Below are 20,301 nucleotides of genomic sequence, written 5' to 3'. Positions count from 1 at the left end.
GACTATTTACTAGTAATAAAAGATCCACGATACAAATTGATAACAATTAATAAATTCTTACATACACTTGCATACATATATCTAATTTTTAGTAAATGAAAATTATGTCATTTTAACATATTCAATTATTTCTCATATTAATAATTAAGAGTCACCTCAATCGAGCATTCTCTCACGTTGAAAGGTTGTTGTGTGTGTGTGTGCGCGCACACGTACATATAATGAGAGTGTACCTACCACAAATCAAACTTTAAACAAAGAATAGCATAACAATGTCATATGTGTGTGTGTGTGTGTGTGTGTGTGTGTGTGTGTGTGTGTGTGTGTACATGTATATATGTATATATCTACTTGTATAGATATGTACATATGTATATACACACATATATCTATGTGTATATATATCTATGTGTGTGTCTATATATATAGACACACACACACACACACACACACACATGTATATATGTATGTGTCTATATATATGTATATGTATGTGTGTGTGTGTGTGTATATATACACACACACACACACACATACACACACACACACATATATATATATATACATATACATACATATATATATCTGTGTGTGTGTGTTTGTGTATGTGTAAACTTCTTATATATCTTTAAATTAAATTCATTGTTTTTTAGTTCTATTTTATTCAGAAAAATATGATAGAATATTCTATCATATTTTTATTGCATTTTGGAACCTTATTATAGACTATTTACTAGTAATACGAGATCCACGATACAAATTGATAACAATTAATGAATTCTTACATACACTTACATAATGTATCGAATTTATAGTAAACAAAAATTATGTCATTTTAACATATTCAGTTATTTCTCATATTAATAATTCTAATTGTTTTCATTTTCTATTCAATTCTATTCTTAATACTACTATTGTGTGTGTGTGTGTGTGTGAGAGAGAGAGAGAGAGTGAGTTATTAGTGAAGAACCTTTGTAAATTAATTAGCCGATAGGCTTTCCTTCTGGAGTCGCCTCCTGTCGGGCATTCTCTCACATCAAAAGGTTGTTATCGATAAATGGTTTCTGACTCAAGCAAGGCAAGAAATAATAGTAAGAGGTAGCATGGATGTTGGTATATTTTAATAGTAATACTTGTTTGAGTATTAACAAAATCAAAACATTTATGAAACCCTATCAGATAAATTTTGTGGTTTACATATGCCTTGTTATATTGTTCTGGGTGATGCTTTTCAAAGTTATTCTGTAAAATGTCAGGAGCTTTAATGGTGTTTGATTTTTTTCAATGGAGAAGATGAAATGGACATCACAATAGATGTTTGAAGCAATAAATTTGTGGAGGTGTCATAGATTTTATGGGGGTTGAACAATCAGAAGATTACCCTAGCCAGGGTTGCTCTAATAGAAAGGAAATTGAATAGGACACTTCTCATTCCTAATCTTACCACTTCTTTGTTTTGCAAGAACCCAGATTTGCTCCAGCCATTTCCTTTTGACAAAATATTTTAGTCCAAACACTTCAATTCTTGTTGTCAAGGATTTGCTCAAATTGCTCATTATTTGAAACTACGGGAGGCTTTTGTTGTGTGGAAGGGCAATGGCCCACTGTGGACTACTGCTAAAGATTTGGCTCATCTTGATGAAGGTGTTCAAACCTCTAATATTGATTGACATGAGGTTATCAAGTTAGAGGGAAAACATCCTTATCTTTGGCAATATGACCACTGGTCTATATATGACTGTGCTTCTATTTTATAATATCTCAATTTAGTGGATGAATTGTCAACCGAAGCTTCAAGAGTTGTGGCAATGATCAAAACGATTCAAAATTTGACAAAATATGTGGTTGTACATATGAGAATTTAGAAGGATTGGATGATTCACTACAAGAAACTAGAAAATAGGGTGAAAATCAAAGGGAAAGAGTTTAAGAATTTGTAGCAGCAAGAAAGAGATTAGACTTAGGGTTTCAAAAATCCTTGGGTTCGAGAAGCCCTTTGTTGTTTATTTGGTCATGGTGGATGATCTTTTACAAGATAGGACTTTGCTAGAGGGATGGAGCAAGAGTTTTCTCTCCTAGTAGAAGAAAAGGCTTGGAGAAGTTAGTACCCTTATTTGATAAAGTTTGTCATTGATTATGAAATGTGCCTGCAAGCTGGCATTTTTGTTGGAAATAGTTTTTCTACTTTTTCTAGTTTGGTAGTGTTATAGAGAATAGTAAGAAGAAAGAGGGAAAATGTTAATAATGGCTCTAAAGATACATATGTTGGAAGTCTTATGGGGAAGAAAGATACTGAGAGGGGGGGTGAATCAGGATCTATAAAACTTTTCACTACTTGAACAAACTAACAAATTAATTGCATTCACTCTTAATCCATCTCATATCTTAGATCATATATCGTATAATAATAAACTGTAAAACTAAAATGAATCTAACTATGCATGACATCCATCAACATGAAAATGTAAACATGTAACACGAAGATTTTGGTAACCCATAAACCCTCCAAGGTGAAGGTAAAACTAGGGTGGGGATGACACCCACAAATATTCATTGCTGCAACAACAAAGTTCGCCTGTTAGGGCTACAACTTTGATCACTTATGATGATCTACCCTATGAGTGGTCTGCTCGGTTAAAAGCATTACAAGATTGTTAAGTCTACCTTGACTAAAGGATTTAAACTTGCAATGAATTAAGCACTTTGTTAAGAGATTTAACTAGGTTTGTCAAAACCACTCTATTAAGGTATTTGCCCTGATACATTGGTTATAGTGTCTCAGTACCTGATCCTTTTTTTTTCTCTAATGAAGTTGATTACATATCTTCTCTCTTCAATGTCTAAAAGTGATCTCCTTATCTGATTTACTATGTTCTATCCATTACTACTAGGTTGCTCTATTTGATCTCTCTATCAAAATTAGTCAAACTTGCTTTGTCCTTAGCCTTTTTGTGCATTCACCATCTTCCTTCGCATTCCATAATGATTTAGGGTTGGATCCCTTCTTAAATAGATAATCATGGAAGGTTCTAGATCATAATCAATGATCCAAAAAAAAAAAAATTTCACTTAGTCCTATTTTTCTGATTGGTTACCCTACCTTCCTTGGGATTGATGTCCTCTAAAAAAACTTGCAATTAGCTCCTTAGTTGTCTCTAAAATCCGTAAATATCATATACAAGTCATCCAAAATGATTTACATAAGTGTTTGTTCCATTACAAACACATATGCCAAAACTGATTTACTCAGCAATTGAATGTCTTGATGCTTGATCATAACTAACATTCATGTTGTCCCTGGACTTCTATTGGCTTGGCATATACTAACTCACTTGGCATAAATTAACTTTACATCTCTCGGTCTCCATTTGTTTCACTCAGAATGTCTTGTGACTTGGTCTATACTGGGGTGGTCAACAACCTTTGACTTGTTTGACATGCAGTGAAATATAAACAAGTCCATTTAGCTTGGCCTCCTTTGGATGGCTCGATCACAGTGATGACTGACCAATGTTGCCTAGGAAATGACTAAGTATTGGACACTAATATGCAACAAGGCTTAGAGATCAACAATCTCCCCCTTTGACATTAGTGGCAAAAACACTTTGTCATAACTTAGTAATTCATTAAAATTCCAAAATATCAAAAAAAAAATTAGCACTCCCCCTTAGACTGTGATTTGGTTTTCAAAAACTTGATTCTACTAGGCACAATATATGTACATGCCTCAACATACCTATGATCTCTGATGCTGATACACCTAATTTTCCTTTTTCTGATTTTGATATGATTTCCCCAATGAATGATGTCATGAATTATTTTCCCCTTGTTTTTGACTCTCTATAGCTTGGGATTTGTAGGGGTCAGTTGATACTTGTCCAAAAAAAATTTGTGATTTGATATAATCACCTCTAATCCTTGATTCCATCTCGATCTAGCTAATTCCTGGACCTAAATCTGGATTTTTAGCTAGGCAGCTAGATCAACTAAAATATCTACAGTTGAGAGATGAGGATCTCTCTTAACTAAATCATGTGCAGTTGATAGTTCCTTAGTTCTGTATAATCTCCAGATGAGGTAGCAACATGCTTTCTATTAAGATCAATTTATATCTAATGTTTTTATCTTTAGCCATTAGCTCAGCTAATTTGCCTTGACCATATGTCAATTTTTATATGAATGAGAGCTTGAACTTGCATTCTTGCTCAATGAATTAGCACAAGCCTTCAAATCTACTTGTATTTGATCAATGGAGTGTTGATTCTCCATAGTGAAGAAATCAACATCAAAAAGTTTTATATACAATGAATGAATAATTGTCAAAATCCCTTCCAAACTAGTTGTAAAGCTATAAATCTCAACTTGCCTAATTGCAAGTTCTATTGAGACTTTCTCCAAAACTTTGTGCTCAAACTTTTACTTAGATCATGGCATCATTTTCTCATTGGCCTATATATCCTCATTATTCACTTTATCAACTATATACACTAACTAATCCAAAATTGGTTTATGCACATCCACATTATGAATATCAAAAGTATCTACAAAAAAATCTTTAATATCATGGAGTACCTTCTTTTGCTTGAATTCCCTCCTTAGTTGTTTTTACTTTGTCTTACGACTCAACAAAGCTTGTAGATCTTGCATTTGCTCCAATATCATATTGTCAAGATCATACTTGGGCAATGTGATAAACTCATCTAAACTTACTGGAGTCTCTAGTATGTTAAACTTATGTGCCATCATTTGTAACCGAGGGATGTCGTCACTAGGTAGTGATATTTGCAATTGTTTCACCTTTGTACTCAGTTCAGATGTACATTGTTCAATGGAAGTATTCTCTCGTTGAGTTGATGTAACTTGTTGAATAGGTGTAATAACTAATGCATCAATATGAACAACACTTGACAACTAAATAAGAGCTTGGATAGCCTCTTGCTTCTTGGACTTCTTAGTCTCAGTCAGCTTAGATGTGTCTACCTTTTTTTCTCCCTCTATCGCATCTTGAGCATATTGATTTGCTTCACCTATCTCTTCTACATGGCTATCAATAGCATGTGTAGACTTTGGTAGCACAATGATGGCCTTTCCCTATTGCTTGACACTTGGTTCTAGAACAATTGTTACTGATGTAACTTGTGTAGTAGTAGTTCATGCATTATCAATCTGTGGATACTCTTGGATTTGTAACAAAACTAGATTGGTGCATGGGAGAGAGGTGTGTGAGGCATTTGTTTCAACATTTTTCAAGTTTTCCTCAGTTTATATGTTCTTATTATGTGGTAATGAATAAGGAACATCCTCTATAGTGACAACATCTTGTTATTCACTCCCCTCTACTAACTTCTCTACTTGTTCTTCTAGGCTCTCAAGCTCATCATCGTCTTCTTGATTAACTAACTCTATAGCATCTCTTCCCTCTTCCTCATTTTCTTCTTCTACCGATGGAAGTAGCAAACCAAATACTTTCTTTCTCAACTTCATCTTCCTTATTCTTCAAAATTTTATATGCCTTTACTTTTGGCATAAATTTTTTGGCAAAATATCTTAGGGCAATAGACATTTGTATCTTCCCTAAATCAGGCATTATTTGTGCTAGTGTAGTCTCCCTTATTTGTCTTTCAATGGATAATGCCCACTTCCATTTTGCATCTAATTTATTATACAAATCCTCAGGAATACCTTTTTCTTAATTCTCTAGGTGTATATTTGAATTTTTCCATCATATCTATCATGGCCTTTTCAACCTTTTCCTAATCTTCCTTATTTAAAGAATCGTATTTAATATGTTTGAAACATACTATGCTAGTTGAGCTCCTAATATTTTTACATACCTGATCAATTGTAATGGGAGGTCATCTAGGTACAATTTCAAGCTTGCTCAAATCATCAGACTCAATTTCCTCTTCTTCATCCTCCTCCTCATGTGGTGTGACAGTTAGCTTTCTTCTTGTCCTCTTTGGTGGACTTTGCCTGATCCCTTTTGTTTGTTTCCTCATTGTTGGGCTTTTCTTTCTTTTAGCAGCTAGGGGTTGAGCTTCCTTGGGTCTTATTAATATCCTCATCTTTGCCTTAGGTTCAAGAGGTGTAACTCCCTTCTTTACATTCTTCTTTAAATCCTCCTTTACCTTAGGATCAACAATTGCAATTTTCTTTTGTTTGGTTACCTTGGGCTCCGCAACAACTAGCTTTTTACCCTTTGATTCTTTATCTTCTTCTTCTTCATCATTAGAATCTTCATCTTCACCTTTTCCCTATGTTATATGAAGTGGTCCTTTTCCAAGATTTCCCTCAAGATTTGCTATCATCTTCTTCTATTTCTTCTCCATTTTGGGCACTTTGGTTTGCATAAGCCTTCTAATCCTGGCTGACTCATAGTTGTTGAAGGGCTCGATGTTCTTATTTATTTCTTTAGATAACAATGTAGTAATTATTGTAGTGATTTCATCCATGTTCACTTCATATTGCATTGGTCATAACCATGCAACCCTTGGTAACACTACCTATGCATATGTGAAATTTGTATCTACCATCAAATAAATATCTTCATACTAGTGATCCACCACCAATTGTGGGATACTCATCCTATTCTTCATTTCACCCTTAAACTTGTCAAAATAGTTATACATAACTGTCTCAATAATTTCACCTAATTGTTCAATGAAAACATTGATCTGCTCCGTCTTGTCCTATCCCATACAATTGTGCCTACTATAGGAAATGAATTTTGTACATAGAAAATATACAAACTAGCAAAGATCCAAACTTGCAAAAAGTATTCTTGACCTTCCAAATTGCTCCAAGATTTTCTTATAATTGTTGTAGTTGCAACTCGGCTAGGTCATAAATGTGATCTTTATTTACAATTTTGTAACCTAGGTCCACTGCAATGCACAGAACAATGTTCAGTTGGCTTGACTGATATAGCTTGTGTGCAATTATACGTATTGCAAAGTCAATAACTAGATCTTTAATTCCATCAATGGACATTCCTTGGTCGTTCCACTTGACCTTCGTCTGATCCTCAATAATGTTCTTTGTTGCAAATTCCATCATCTTTGCTATGTCCAAGGTGGGATAACTAGTAACTCGGTGAACAATTTCTTTGTTGATCTTTACTAGTCCACCTTTCAACCACAATTTCATGTCGTGTACTCAACTTAGTACAATTTCTATTCATTCTACTTTGAACACCTTAGGAAATGTTAGGGCACGAGTAATCCCTTTCTTGACAACAATCTTATTTTCATCTTCCAAAACTCCATTATCACATAGCTTGTCATAAGCAACTCGTAATTCATAATCTCTAATTTATGCAACCTTGCACATGTAGCATGATCAAACATCATGAACTATTAAGATTCTAGGTGAAATTGATGATAGGGCATTAGATGCATCTCTAGTTATCGCAATGTTAGGGTATGCGATGAATTTGGGTGGAGGAAATTGGTCATTCCACACAATCTATGCATTGCTTTCCTTCAGCATCTCTTTTCTAGATAAAAATGTAGTGAATGCCATTTTGAAACTAGGGACATTTAAACAATTTCACTTCAACAATTTCAAAATCTACTTGACACTTTAAATCTTACTTACTTCTTCAAATCCTGTCAATGACACACTGTGATTCACTCATTCTTTCACTAAAATTGCCTTTAATCACCTTTGAATTGCCTGTGTGAACTAAAATTGCTTGGTAAATAAAAATGAACATCAAAATTTGATATATACCTTCAATTTGTCAAACTAGGTCTGCTATAAATGTATTATACTAAAGTAGGTGCATTACAAATGTCTCAACCTTCACATAGCATTGTATCGCACTTCTTTCCTTCAAATGTTTGCTTTCCATTACTTAGCTCGATCATCATGAATGCTTTGCTCATATGACATTATTCAGCCACTATAGGCTATAATATTGATACTCGACATTGATTTTGCATTGAATCATTTTGCTCAATTCTTTCCTCACATATGTCCTAGTGCATCTTTATTAATGCATATATGGACTTTCAGTCACATTTCTTATTAGAAACTAGTGTGTAATATATCATTCAAGTGTATAGTTCCTCACATGCCTCTTTTTCTTAGTTGGATGTGGTGTGATCACCTGATCCATTGGATTGGGTGATCTTAGCTTCGCTTGATCCACTACCTCTAGCTTCTACTTTATTTTTCTAGGTTTGATTTATCTCCTTCTTTGTTTGGTCTATGTCAACCTTACCTTTTCCTATGATGTGTTCATTTATTGGTGTTGTGCTCAGGTCCTGCAGTTCTTATTGACATGTCCAACCTGGTGACAACTAAAGCAAACTAACCTTCCATTCTATCATTTCTTGTAATTACCTCTAAAATTTGTTCTAATGCATTTTTTTGGAATGTGACCATACTCTCCACATTAATGAAAACTATACTATATCTTATAATCCTAATTGTAATAGTTAGCTTACTTAGGTGCATGTATTTATTTCTTAGATGTCCTATTGGATTTTTCTTTGGATCTACATTCTTGAGCTCTATGTCCATATTTCTGGAAAATGTAGCAATGTCCTTCAAATCTAGGTGTAGTAGATAGATCACTTGCTTTTAACCTGCACTCATGTGCTTAGCATCCTTGCTTCTTGCAGTTAAAGCAGTTACCAATAAACTTAGGCTTAGGATTTTGCTTACCATTCTTGTTTTTGCAAATGTTTGTTGTGTGTCCTACTTTGCCACAATAATGACATATAGGTTTACCTTTAGGTTTTACATTTATTTTCTCTCCACTCTTGGATGACTCTCCTTCTTCATTAGATGAAGAGTGCTTGATATGTCCTAGACCAAAAGTATCACTAGATGACCTTGGCAATCTCATCAATTATTCAAAGTACCTTATACCTTCATTGGGTTTTTTCAATCTTTCTAGAATTTCTTTCTCATATCTTAACTTATTCCTCAATTGGTCACTTTGTGATTTCAAATTTTTAATCTTCATGTCCTTTATGTTCAGCTCTTGATTTGTAAGTAACAATTGATTCATCACATCCAACTGATTGTTTGTAAGCTTCTACACATCATATGGCCTTTTTTCAAGTCTGGCAGCAATTTGTCTCTTGTCTTCTTCAATCATGGCTTTATCCTCTTCATCTTTATTCTTTTGTTTAGTCACTACACACAGTCTTACTAATTGGATTTCATGTTCTCTCTCAAATCCTCTAACTTCTTCCCTCAAAATGTATTTTTTCTCCAATGGATTTGCTATTGTTGCATCACTTCCATTGGAATTCCCATTGTTAAGCAATCCTTTGGTATCTACTTCTTTATAAAGTGTATCATTCTACTAAATGTCCATATCTTTCCTTTTCTTTAAGTATTTCCTTAACTCCTCTTTTGCTGCTTCAAGTTGCTATAGTATGATCTGGATGTCAATCATCTAATTCTAAATAATCTTTCCCAATTTGTAAGCCTCCATCTCCAAGATCTGTACTCTCAATTTGTTAGAATTATTTCAAGAGAACTTAGCTCTGATAGCAATTGTTGGAAGTCTTATTGGGAAATAATATACTAAGAGGGGGGGAGTAAATTAGGATCTATAAAAAAATTCACTATTTGAACAAAATTATAGATTAACTACATTCACTCATAATCCATCTCATAGCTTAGATCATAAACCATATAATCATGACCTATACAACTAAAATTAATCTAACTATGCATGACATCCATCAACATGAAAATGTAAACACATAACACAAAGATTTTGGTAACCCATAAACCCTCCAAGGCGAAGGTAAAATCGAGGTGGGGATGACACCCATAAATCTTCACTCCTACAACAACAAAGTTCACCTATTGGGGCTACAATTTCGATCACTTATGATGATCTTCCTTGTGAGGGGTCTACTTAGTTAAAAGAATTACAAGAATATTAAGTGTACCTTGATTAAAGGATTTAAACTTACAACAAGGTAAGCACTTTGTTAGGAGATTTAACTAGGTTTGTTAAAACCACTCTATTAAGAGATTTGCACTGATATACTAGTTATAATGTCTCAGTACGTGATCCTTCAATTTTCTCTCATGAAGCTAATTATAGATATTATCTCTTCAATGTCTAAATCTGATCTCCTTATCTGATTTTCTCTATTTGACCCCTCACTGCTAGGTTGCTCTGTTTGATCTCTCTATCAAACTTAGCTTTCCTTGCTATGTCCTTATCCTATTCGTGCATTCATGATCTTTCTTCACATTCCATAATGATTTAGGGTTTGATCCCTTCTTAAATAAACAATCATGGAAGATTCTAGATCATAATCAACGATCTAGAATTCATTCTTTTTCCGCTTGGGATCCAAAATTCATTCTTTTGTTGCTTAGTCCTTATAATTTTTTGATTGGTTACTATACCTTCCTTGGGATTGATGTCCTCTAAAATAATGTGTATTTAGCTCCTTAACTATCTCTATAATCCATAAATATTGTATAGAAGTTGGCCAAATGATTTGCATAAGTGTTTGTGACATTACAAACACATATGCCAAAATTGGTTTACTCAACAATTGAGTGTCTTAATGCTCAGTCATAACTAACACTCATGTTATCCCTCAACTTCTATAGGCTTGACATGTACTAACTCACTGGACATAAATTAACTTTACATCGCTCAGTCTCCATATGTTTCACTCGGCATGTATTGTGACTCAGTATATTCTGGAGTGCTCAACAACCTTTGACTTGTTCAACAAGTAGTGAAATATAAACAAGTCCATGTAGCCCAACCTCCTTTGGATGGCTTGGCCATAGTGATGACCAACCAACACTACCTAGGAAATGACTAAGTGTTGGAAATTAATAGACAACAATGCTTAGAGATCAACAACATATGCTTATAATTTAGAGGGTCCTAGAGGAGGGCCTCAGAAATGGATGACTAACTTGTCATATTTGATCCTAGAAGCTATTAGCTATGGATAACATATAATTTTTTAATTTAAAAGTGAATGATTTTGGATTCCCTTGTGCATTCATCGAGTTGTAATCTAAAAGGATATTCTCATTGCTTTACCTATACTGAGTAGATACATGTGTATGTGTCAATCCTATTTTAATTTGCAATGCATATATATTCAGTCCCTTCCACCTCTATATCATGATTTGTAATTGTGTCTTATTGACTATTGGAAGATGGGATCATTTGTCACAAGGTTGGAAAATTTGATTTAACAAAGATTTCAAACTTCCTTTTAGTCTTTTAATGCAACCTGTTGTTTGTAATCAAGTTTGTCTTCAGCTAGGTGAAGAAGATGGGGTTGGTATCTACGATTGTTTCATTTGGTTTTGACATTTAATTGGGTATCAACAAAATTGATACATTCTTGAAATTTGACCTAAGCGAAAGAAACTTGGTATCTTGATTGGTTTTCCTAATTGAATAAAAGCTCAAAATTTGTTGTGTTGAGGATAAGAATAAATCAACATAAGAGCAAAATGTGAGTTAATTTTGTGAGGAGTTTTTGTAACAGAGTACAATTGTATTCTATAGATTGATTGTAGAATCCTATATCTATTCCAAGAAATGTAGGATTCTAAGAAACTTAAATTCAATTTTGTTTTTGTTCAAACCTTTGACACGAGATTTATTGCTAACGATATATTGGATGTTGAAGAACTTAAAATAGCTATCACAAAGTGGGTAGCTTTTTTTATTGAGGAAACATGTTTGCTGCAAAGTTTGGAAATTGGGATTACATTAGCCTATTTTACAATCTAAATTTAGCAATATTTGTATATGTGAGAATCTAAGTTTAGAAAATATGAGGTAAAACACTCCCGATATGATTCAACTTTTCAACGAGTATAAGTAGATGGGAAAAATATTGGGGAGTACACATTTTACATTGGTTTTCTATAAATTAAGCTATTTACATTGGTTTTTAATAAATTAAGCTTTTTAAAATTTGATCTTGATAAATAGATTTTAAACAAACATTAATTATAAATGTGATCATATTGACATATAGAATGTTGATATATCATATGAGTTTTGATAATAAGTTACATTGTTTCATATATTTTCATTGTATTTGAAATAAATTTAATTTTGACGATTATTTTATATGATAAGATATTGATTATTGAGTTATAATGTTAATTTAATATTGATGTAATGATTTTTATTTTGTTGGTTAATTAATAAGTTAAGCTAAAAAAATTTATTACAAGTTTTGTTTATAAATATTTATGGAGAATTGAATAAGATATTTGTTAATACCAATCAAACTTCTTTGTCAATATATTAAATACTAATGAAATTAAGTTCTTTGTAAACTTTTTGTACTAGAAATTAATCATTCTAAGTGACTTCGAATGTTGTTGATAAATACATGTGAGACTTTAAGGGTGAAAAATAATAATATAATTAACACTTTTTAAAGAAAGTTTGCCTAAAATTTGGAAAAATAAAATTTCAACTATGTAGAAGGACGAGTCGCATGATGCAACAAAATCCAATGTGAAAATGATCAATAACAAAAACTTACTTAGATATCATCAATAAGTTTTGATGGAGATATGTAAAAACCCTTCTTATATACCAAATAATCAATATTAAAATCTAAAACTAATGAAGGGTGTGGAATTATCAAAATTTCTCATATCCAAAATGAGAATTATAATACATTAATAAATTGATTCCTAAAATTTTGAACAATACAACTCATTATAAGTAAATAAATTGACCATTTTTTTGTTGTAATTTTAAAATCAATCTTCTTTTATATCAAACTAATTAGTTATTTGTTTAATTGATCTTAAATAAATTATATAAATTATTGTTTCTAGGTACTACTGTGTAATATTTTTTCACCATCTAAAAAGTTGATGGTAAAACATTATTACATAATAGAACCCTACAAACAAGGATTCAGGATCTTAAATATTTATGTAAATATTTTTTTTTAAATAATACCAAAAAGTTAACATATGGGTAAGTGCACCAAGTTGTGGTGCCAAAAGGGGGGTATAAATGGCCACATTTTTTTTGAAATCAACAATTTTTGAACTTCAACAAGAATTTGAAGATAGTTACGCTCAAAATTTTAAGATATGACAAAAGCAAAAGTAGTGGTAATTTGAATCTAGTTTTTAAACTACTAATTTTTTTTCAAAATGGTTTAGTTTTAGGTCCTCAAAAAAGGGGGCCACAGAAAGTGGTACTGTTTATTGAGAAAAAACATAACACAATACAAAGTGTGAACCCCCTAAAATTTTAACTTTTTTTTAAAAAATTCTTTAATCGCTCTGGTCAAAAGTTACCTAACACTATGTAGTTTATCCCAGATTTTTCAGGGTAATTTTATAATGTGTATTTTTTTAATGAATTTTTTAATTGGACAAATCCCAAAAACGTGAAATATCTATGTGCTCCCCCTAGCAATGATTGAAAACTAATCTAAAATCAAAACTTCTTTTTTTCAAAGTGTGTAGAATGGAGTCTAGTTTCTAAAAAACTAAGTTGTTGCAAAATTCAATGAACAAGCTAAAACCTACAACCCAATTAGTACACGTTGGTTTTTGACAGAAAATGGACATACATTCAAAAGAAACTATAGTTGAATGGGTTGAAATAGTTCAAATAAAAATAAAATTACATAGTTATATAGCTAACACAAAGACCTACAATGTCATGTAACCTGATTTTATCGATGCTCAACCACGAAGAAACTTGAAGGAGAGCACACAAGAAAAATCAATCATTTTTTGTATGTTTGCAATAAAACATGTATCAGACCAGTTTAGAGACTCCAAACCTTTGGGTTGGATCCCCAAGGCAAAACTAAGCCTTAGGCTTGGTAGAATCCAAAGCTTTAAATAACGTGTGCACACTATTTAAAGCATTTTTAAATTTAGGCCATAATAGAGTGTACGAGCTTTAGTGTGCACACACTCTTAAAGCCTAAATTTCAATAGAGAGGGAAGGAGAGAGACAGAGAGGGTAGAGAATGAGAGAGATTAGAAGATGGGGAGAGAGTAGGAGGTGGGATAAGGAGAGAGGGAGGGAGAAATAGAGAGAGAGAGAGAGAGAGAGAGAGAGAGTAGGGGATCGAAGAAGGTGGAAGAGGGACAGAGGGACGAAGAGAGAGAGAGAGAGCAGGGGATGGGAGTGTGTCTGTGTGTGAGAGAGAGAGTACGAGATGGGAGAGAGAAGGGGATGACTTTGTATGTGAGAGAGAGAGTAGGGGATGAGAGAGAGAGAGAGGGATGGGAGAGAGTGAGTGTGTGAGAGAGAGTAGGGGGTGGCAGATAGAGAGTAGGGGATGAGAGAGAGTGCGAGTAGGGTATGGGAGAGAGAGTAGAGAGGGAGAGAGAGTAGGGGGTAGGAGAGAGAGAGATGGAGAGAGTAGGGTATGGGGGAGAGAGAGAGAGTAGGGGATGTGAGAGAGAGAGTAGGCAATGGGAGAGGGAGTGGGAGAGGGAGAGGGAGAGAGAGAGGGGATGGGAGAGAGAGAGTAGGAGATGGGAGAGAGAGAGTAGGGGGTGGGAGAGAGAGTAGGGGATGAGAGAGAGAGAGAGAGTGAGAGAGAGTATGGGGTGGGATAATGAGATAGAGAATAGGGGATGGGGGGGAGAGAGTGAGAGAGAGAATAGGCGATGGGAAAGCGAGAGCAAGAGAGAGTGAGAAAGTGAGGGCAGATGGGAGTGTGTATGAGAGAGAGTAGGTGGTGGGAGAGGGGAGAGGGAGAGCAAGATAGAGAGAGAGAGAGAGAGATGGAGAGAGAGAGAGAGAGCGAGGGGATGGGAGTGTGTGTGTGTGTGAGAGAGAGAGAGAGTAGGGGGTGGGAGGGAGAGAGAGAGAGAGAGAGAGAGAGAGAGAGTAGTAGATGGGAGAGAGAGTGAGAGAGAGTAGGGGGTGGGAGAATGGGGGAGAGAGAGAGAGAGAGAGAGAGAGTGTAGAGAGGGAGAGAGAGATAGAGAGAGTAGGTGGTGGGAGAGGGAGATGGAGAGGGGGGATGGGAGTGTGTGTGTGTGTGAGAGAGAGAGAGAGAGAGAGAGTAGGGTATAGGAGAGGGGAGAGAGTGAGAGAGTAGCTCAAGAGAGAGAGAGAGAGAGTAGGGGATGGGAGAGAGAGAGAGTGAGAAAGAGAGAGTAGGCAGTGGGAGAGGGAGTGGGAGAGGAAGAGAGAGAGAGGAGGGATGGGTGTGTGTGTGAGAAAGAGAGAGTAGGGGATGGGAGAGAGAGAGAGAGAGAGAGAGAGAGAGTAAGGGGTGGGAGAATGAGAGAGAGAGGGGGGATGAGAGTGTATGTGATAGAGAGAGAGTAGGGAATGGGAGATAGAGAAAGTGAGAGAGAGCATAGAGAGGGGGAGAGAGAGAGAGTAGGCGGTGGGAGAGGGAGATGGAGAGAGGGGGGATGGGAGTGTGTGTGTGTGTGTGTGAGAGAGAGAGAGAGTAGGGGATGGGAGAAGAGAGAGAGTGAGAGAGTAGCCCGAGAGAGAGAGTAGGGAATGGGAGAGAGAGTAGTCAGTGGGAGATAGAGAGAGAGTAGGTGGTGAGAGTGAGAGAGAGAGAGAGAGTAGGGGATGGGGGATAGAGAGAGTGAGAGAGAGCGTAGAGAGGGAGAGAGAGAGAGTAAGCAGTGAGAGAGGGAGATGGAGAGAGGGTGGATGGGAGTGTGTGTGTGCGTGAGAGAGAGAGTAGGGGATGGGAGAGGAGAGAGAGCGAGAGAGTAGCCTGAGAGAGAGAGAGTAGGAGATGGGAGAGAGAGTGTGTGAGAGAGAGTAGGCAGTGGGAGAGGGAGTGGGAGAGGAAGAGAGAGGGGGATGAGAGTGTGTGTAAGAGAGAGAGAGGAGGGGATGGGAGAGAGAGAGTGAGAGAGAGAGTAGGGGGTGGGAGAATGAGAGAGAGAGTAGGGGATGGGAGAGAGAGTATAGGCGATGGGAGAGGGAGTGGGAGAGGAAGAGTGAGAGAGAGGGAGAGCAAGAGAGAGGGGGGATGAGTGTGTGTGTGTGTGTGTGTGTGTGTGAGAGAGAGAGAGAGAGAGAGAGAGAGAGAGTAGACCGAGAGAGTAGGGGATGGGGGAGAGAGAGAGTAGGTAGTGGGAGAGGGAGTGGGAGTGGGAGATAGAGAGAGGGGGGATGGGAGAGTGTGTGAGAGAGAGATAGAGTAGGGGATGGGAGAGAGAGTGAGAAAGAGTATGCGGTGGGAGAGGGAGTGGGAGAGGGAGAGAGAGAGAGGGGATGGGAGTTTGTGTAAGAGAGAGTAGGGGATGGGAGATGAGAGAGAGAGTAGGGAGAGAGAGAGAGAGAGAGAGAGAGAGAGAGAGAGAGAGAGAGAGAGAGGGGATGAGAAAGAGAGTAAGAGAGAGTAGGTAGTGGGGGAGAGAGAGTAGGGGGTGGGAGAGAGAGAGTAGGGGATGGGAGAAAGAGAGTGAGAGTGAGAGAGAGAGAGTAGGTGGTACAAGAGGGAGTGGGAGAGGGAGGGAGAGAGAGAGAGAGTGAGAGAGAGAGAGAGAGAGAGTAGAGGGATGGGAGTGTGAGAGAGAGAGAGAGTAGGGAATGGGAGAGGAGAGAGAGTAGGGGATGGGAGAGAGAGGGTAGGTGGGGAGTGGGAGAGGGAGAGAGAGAGGGGGGATGGGAGTGTGTATAAGAGAGAGAGTAGGAGATGGGAGAGGACAGAGAGTGAGTGAGAGAGAGAGTAGGGAGAAAGAGAGAGAGAGAGTAGGGGATGGGAGAGAGAGAGTAGGCAGTGGGAGAGAGAGAGAGAGAGAGAGAGAGAGAGAGAGAGTAGGGGTGGGAGAAAGAGAGCAAGGGTATGGGAGTGTGTGAGAGAGAGAGTAGGGGATGGGAGAGTAGAGAGAGAATAGGGGATGGCAGAGAGAGAGAGAGAGTGAGAGAGAGAAAGTATGCAGTGGGAGAGGGAGATATAGAGAGAGGGGGGATGGGAGTGTGAGAGAGAGAGAGTAGGGGATGGGAGAGGAGAGAGAGAGAGAGTAGCCCGAGAGAGAGAGAGAGAGAGAGTAAGGGATGGGAAAGAGAGTGAAAGAGAGTAGGTGGTGGGAGAGGGAGAGGGAGAAAGAGAGGAGGGGATGGGAGGGTGTGTGTGTGTGTGTGTGTGTGAGAGAGAGAGAGAGAGAGTAGGGGATGGGGGAGAGAGTGTGAGTGTGTGTGTGTGTGTGTGAGAGAGAGAGTAGGTGGTGGGAGAGGGAGTGGGAGAGGGAGAGGGAGATAGAGAGAGAGCAGGGGGATGGGAGTGTGTGTGAGAGAGAGATAGAGAGAGTAGGGGTGGGAGAGAGAGAGTAGGGGATGGAAGAGAGAGTGAGAAAGAGTAGGGGGTGAGAAAATGAGAGAGAGTATGGGATGGGAGAGAGAGTGTGTGTGAGTGAGAAAGAGGGAGAGTAGGTGGTGGGAGAGGGAGTGGGAGAGGGAGAGGGGGGATGGGAGTGTGTGTGTGTGAGAGAGTAGGGGATGGGAGAGGAGAGAAAGAGTGAGAGAGAGAATAGCGAGAGAGAGAGAGAGAGAGAGAGTAGGGGATGGGAGAGAGAGAGTAGGTTGTGGGAGAGGGAGAGAGGGGGGATGGGAGTGTGTGTAAGAGAGAGAGAGTAGGGGATGGGAGAGGAGAGAGAGTGAGAGAGAGAGAGAGTAGGGAGAAAGAGAGAGAGTAGGGGATGGGAGAGAGAGTGAGAGAGATAGTAGGCAGTAGGAGAGAGAGAGTGAGAGAGAGAGAGAGAGTAGGGGTGGGAGAGAGAGAGAGAGAGAGCAGGGGATGGGAGAGAGATAGTGTGAGTGAGAGAGAGAGAGTACGCGGTGGGAGAGGGAATAGGAGAGGGAGAGCAAGATAGAGAGAGAGAGAGAGAGCAGGGGGATGGGAGAGTGTGTGTGTGTGTGTGTGTGTGTGTGTGAGAGAGAGAGAGAGAGAGAGAGTAGGGGATGGGGGAGAGAGTGTGTGAGAGAGTAGGGGGTGGGAGAGTGAGAGAGAGTAGGGGATGGGAGAGACAGAGAGTGAGAGAGAGAGAGAGAGAGTAGGCGGTGGGAGAGGGAGTGAGAGAGGGAGAGGGAGAGAGTGTGAGTGAGAGTGAGAGAGAGTAGGGGATGGGAGAGGGGGGAGGAGAGAGAGAGAGAGAGAGAGAGAGAGAGAGAGAGAGAGAGAGTAGGGGGTGTGAGAGAGAGGGAGAGAAAGAGTGAGGAGGATAGGAGTGTGAGAGAGAGAGTAGGGGGTGGGAGAGAGAGAGAGGGATGGGAGTGTGAGAGAGAGAGAGGGGGGGCAAGAGAGAGAGAGAGAGAGAGGGGGGGGAATGGGAGTGTGTATGAGAGAGAGAGAGTAGGGGTGGGAGAGAGAGAGTAGGGGATGGGAGAAAGAGATTAAGAGAGAGAGAGAGAGAGTAGGGGGTGGGAGAATGAGAGAGAGAGAATAGGGGATGGGGAAGAGAGAGAGTAGGCTATGGGAGAGGAATAGTGAGAGAGAGAGTAGGAGATGGGAGTGGAGAGAGAGAGAGTGAGAGAGAGTAGGTGATAGGAGAGAGAGAGAGAGAGAGAGAGAGAGAGAGAGAGAGAGAGAGAGAGAGAGAGAATGGAATGGGAGTGTGTGTGTGTGAGAGAGATAGAGAGAGGGAGAGTAGGGGATGCAAAAGAGAGAGTAGGGGGTGGGAGAGGGAGAGAGAGTAGGGGATGGGAGAGGGTGGGAGAGGGAGAGATATTTTTTCACATAGTGCATACACACTATAGTGCGCATGCGCTTTAAGTGCATATGCACTATACAAAAACACCAAAAAATGGTTATAATGAAAGTTTGGGTCCCTACTAATCCATATTCTGTTGTTTATCTATTGTGTGTTATGTTGTTCTAACATATAACATAGGTTTCATGTTGTTGGAAGTTAGCAAACACCATATTCAATCATTGGATACACTATTTGAAGGCTTTTTGAACATTCCTTCATTCTATTTGAAACTAGCAAACACCAAATTCAATCATTGGATACATTATTTGAAGGATTTTTTAATATTCTTTCTATAGAAAAGGTTAGTGCAGTCCTTTTTAAATATTCCTTGTTACTATATAAAGACAAATTTGATTATAATTTGACAAGTTGTTTAATATATAGTGAATTCATTAAAATTTGTATGTTTGAATGAATTGTTATTTGGAAATGGTTAGAAATTTGACACGTTGTTTAATATATATTGTGTATTCATTGAAATAATTGTAATTTGTATATGTATTTGAATGATTTGTAGTTTACAAATTGTAAGTAATTTAGATGTTTGAATAATTTGACATATAGAAATCATCATCATGCCAAAGAAGAAACCAAAAACTCAAACAATGGAAGAGAGGGAGACAGATTTGGCAATTAGAAAAGATAAAATGAAACTACTATGTCAACAAAAAAAATTGCAAAGCAATAATGAAGAATTGTCTTTCCAAGAGGAACAAGAACCACTAATACAAAGAAACAAAGAGAAAGAATTGGAAAGACAAAGAAAACGAATGAGACTGTTATGCTCAAGAAGATAATTGAATTGTAAAACTACAACGTCTTCCAATGTTGGAGTCATATAATCATCTCATGTTGAAGAGATGCTAATTTGTACATCCAACGATGTACACACTACATCATGTCATGTTGAAAGCACAACATCAACATATCAAGTAGGTGATATTCCATCTTTTGCATCTTATTGCCAAGGCACATCATCTTTGGTTCAAGGTATACAAAACACTCAACCTTATGTTGATGTTCAAAATTTAGAGGGAATGGAAGAGATTATAGCACCTTCTAGAATTCATTTTAGAAGACCAAAATATTTGATTGATATTGATACTAACATTTTGAAATCAATGTCTGACAAGATTAGCAAGCGTACTTGTCAAATAAAAGTTAATCTATGTGGAGATTATTCTTTGAAGAATTAAATATTATAGGTCAATGCCAATTATTTGTTGAAATGATGAGAAATTTTAAATTTAGGACTATCACGAAGATTCTTGGGCTAAGAACGATGGACGATTGAAATGAAAAAAGTACTGTAAAGAATATAATGAGTGCTTATGATAAAGTGGGTTCTAAATAATGCACCAAAGATAGTAATATCACAAGACAAGTACTTACATCAACAATAGTAAATACCCAAATGAAAAAAGCTTGACTCGTGAGAAAGAGAAGCAAAACATTGAAAATCGGTAGAGGTACTCTAAGGAGAGTCATGCTAAGGCATGAGAGATTGGAAGATCCAACAAAAAATGAGTTATGGACATTTAGCGGTAGACTATTGTGAAAGGATAAAGAAATTAGTGAAGCTTTGAAATCATTAATCAAAGATTTTTG

At 37.4% G+C, this 20,301-nt stretch overlaps 1 pseudogene; it reads left to right on the top strand.

Annotated features, from left to right (window-relative positions):
• LOC149576342 (O-fucosyltransferase 23-like) overlaps positions 1-20,301 on the top strand; it is a 44,906-nt pseudogene that overhangs the window by 2,250 nt on the left and 22,355 nt on the right.

The sequence above is a fragment of the Cupressus sempervirens genome, chromosome 1, assembly GCF_028749045.1.
Source record: "Cupressus sempervirens isolate cs-2001-9-10 chromosome 1, ASM2874904v1, whole genome shotgun sequence".
In the NCBI taxonomy this organism is placed as follows: domain Eukaryota; kingdom Viridiplantae; phylum Streptophyta; class Pinopsida; order Cupressales; family Cupressaceae; genus Cupressus; species Cupressus sempervirens.
Note: the sequence above shows the minus strand (reverse complement) of the source record. Positions and strands in the feature narration are given on the sequence as shown.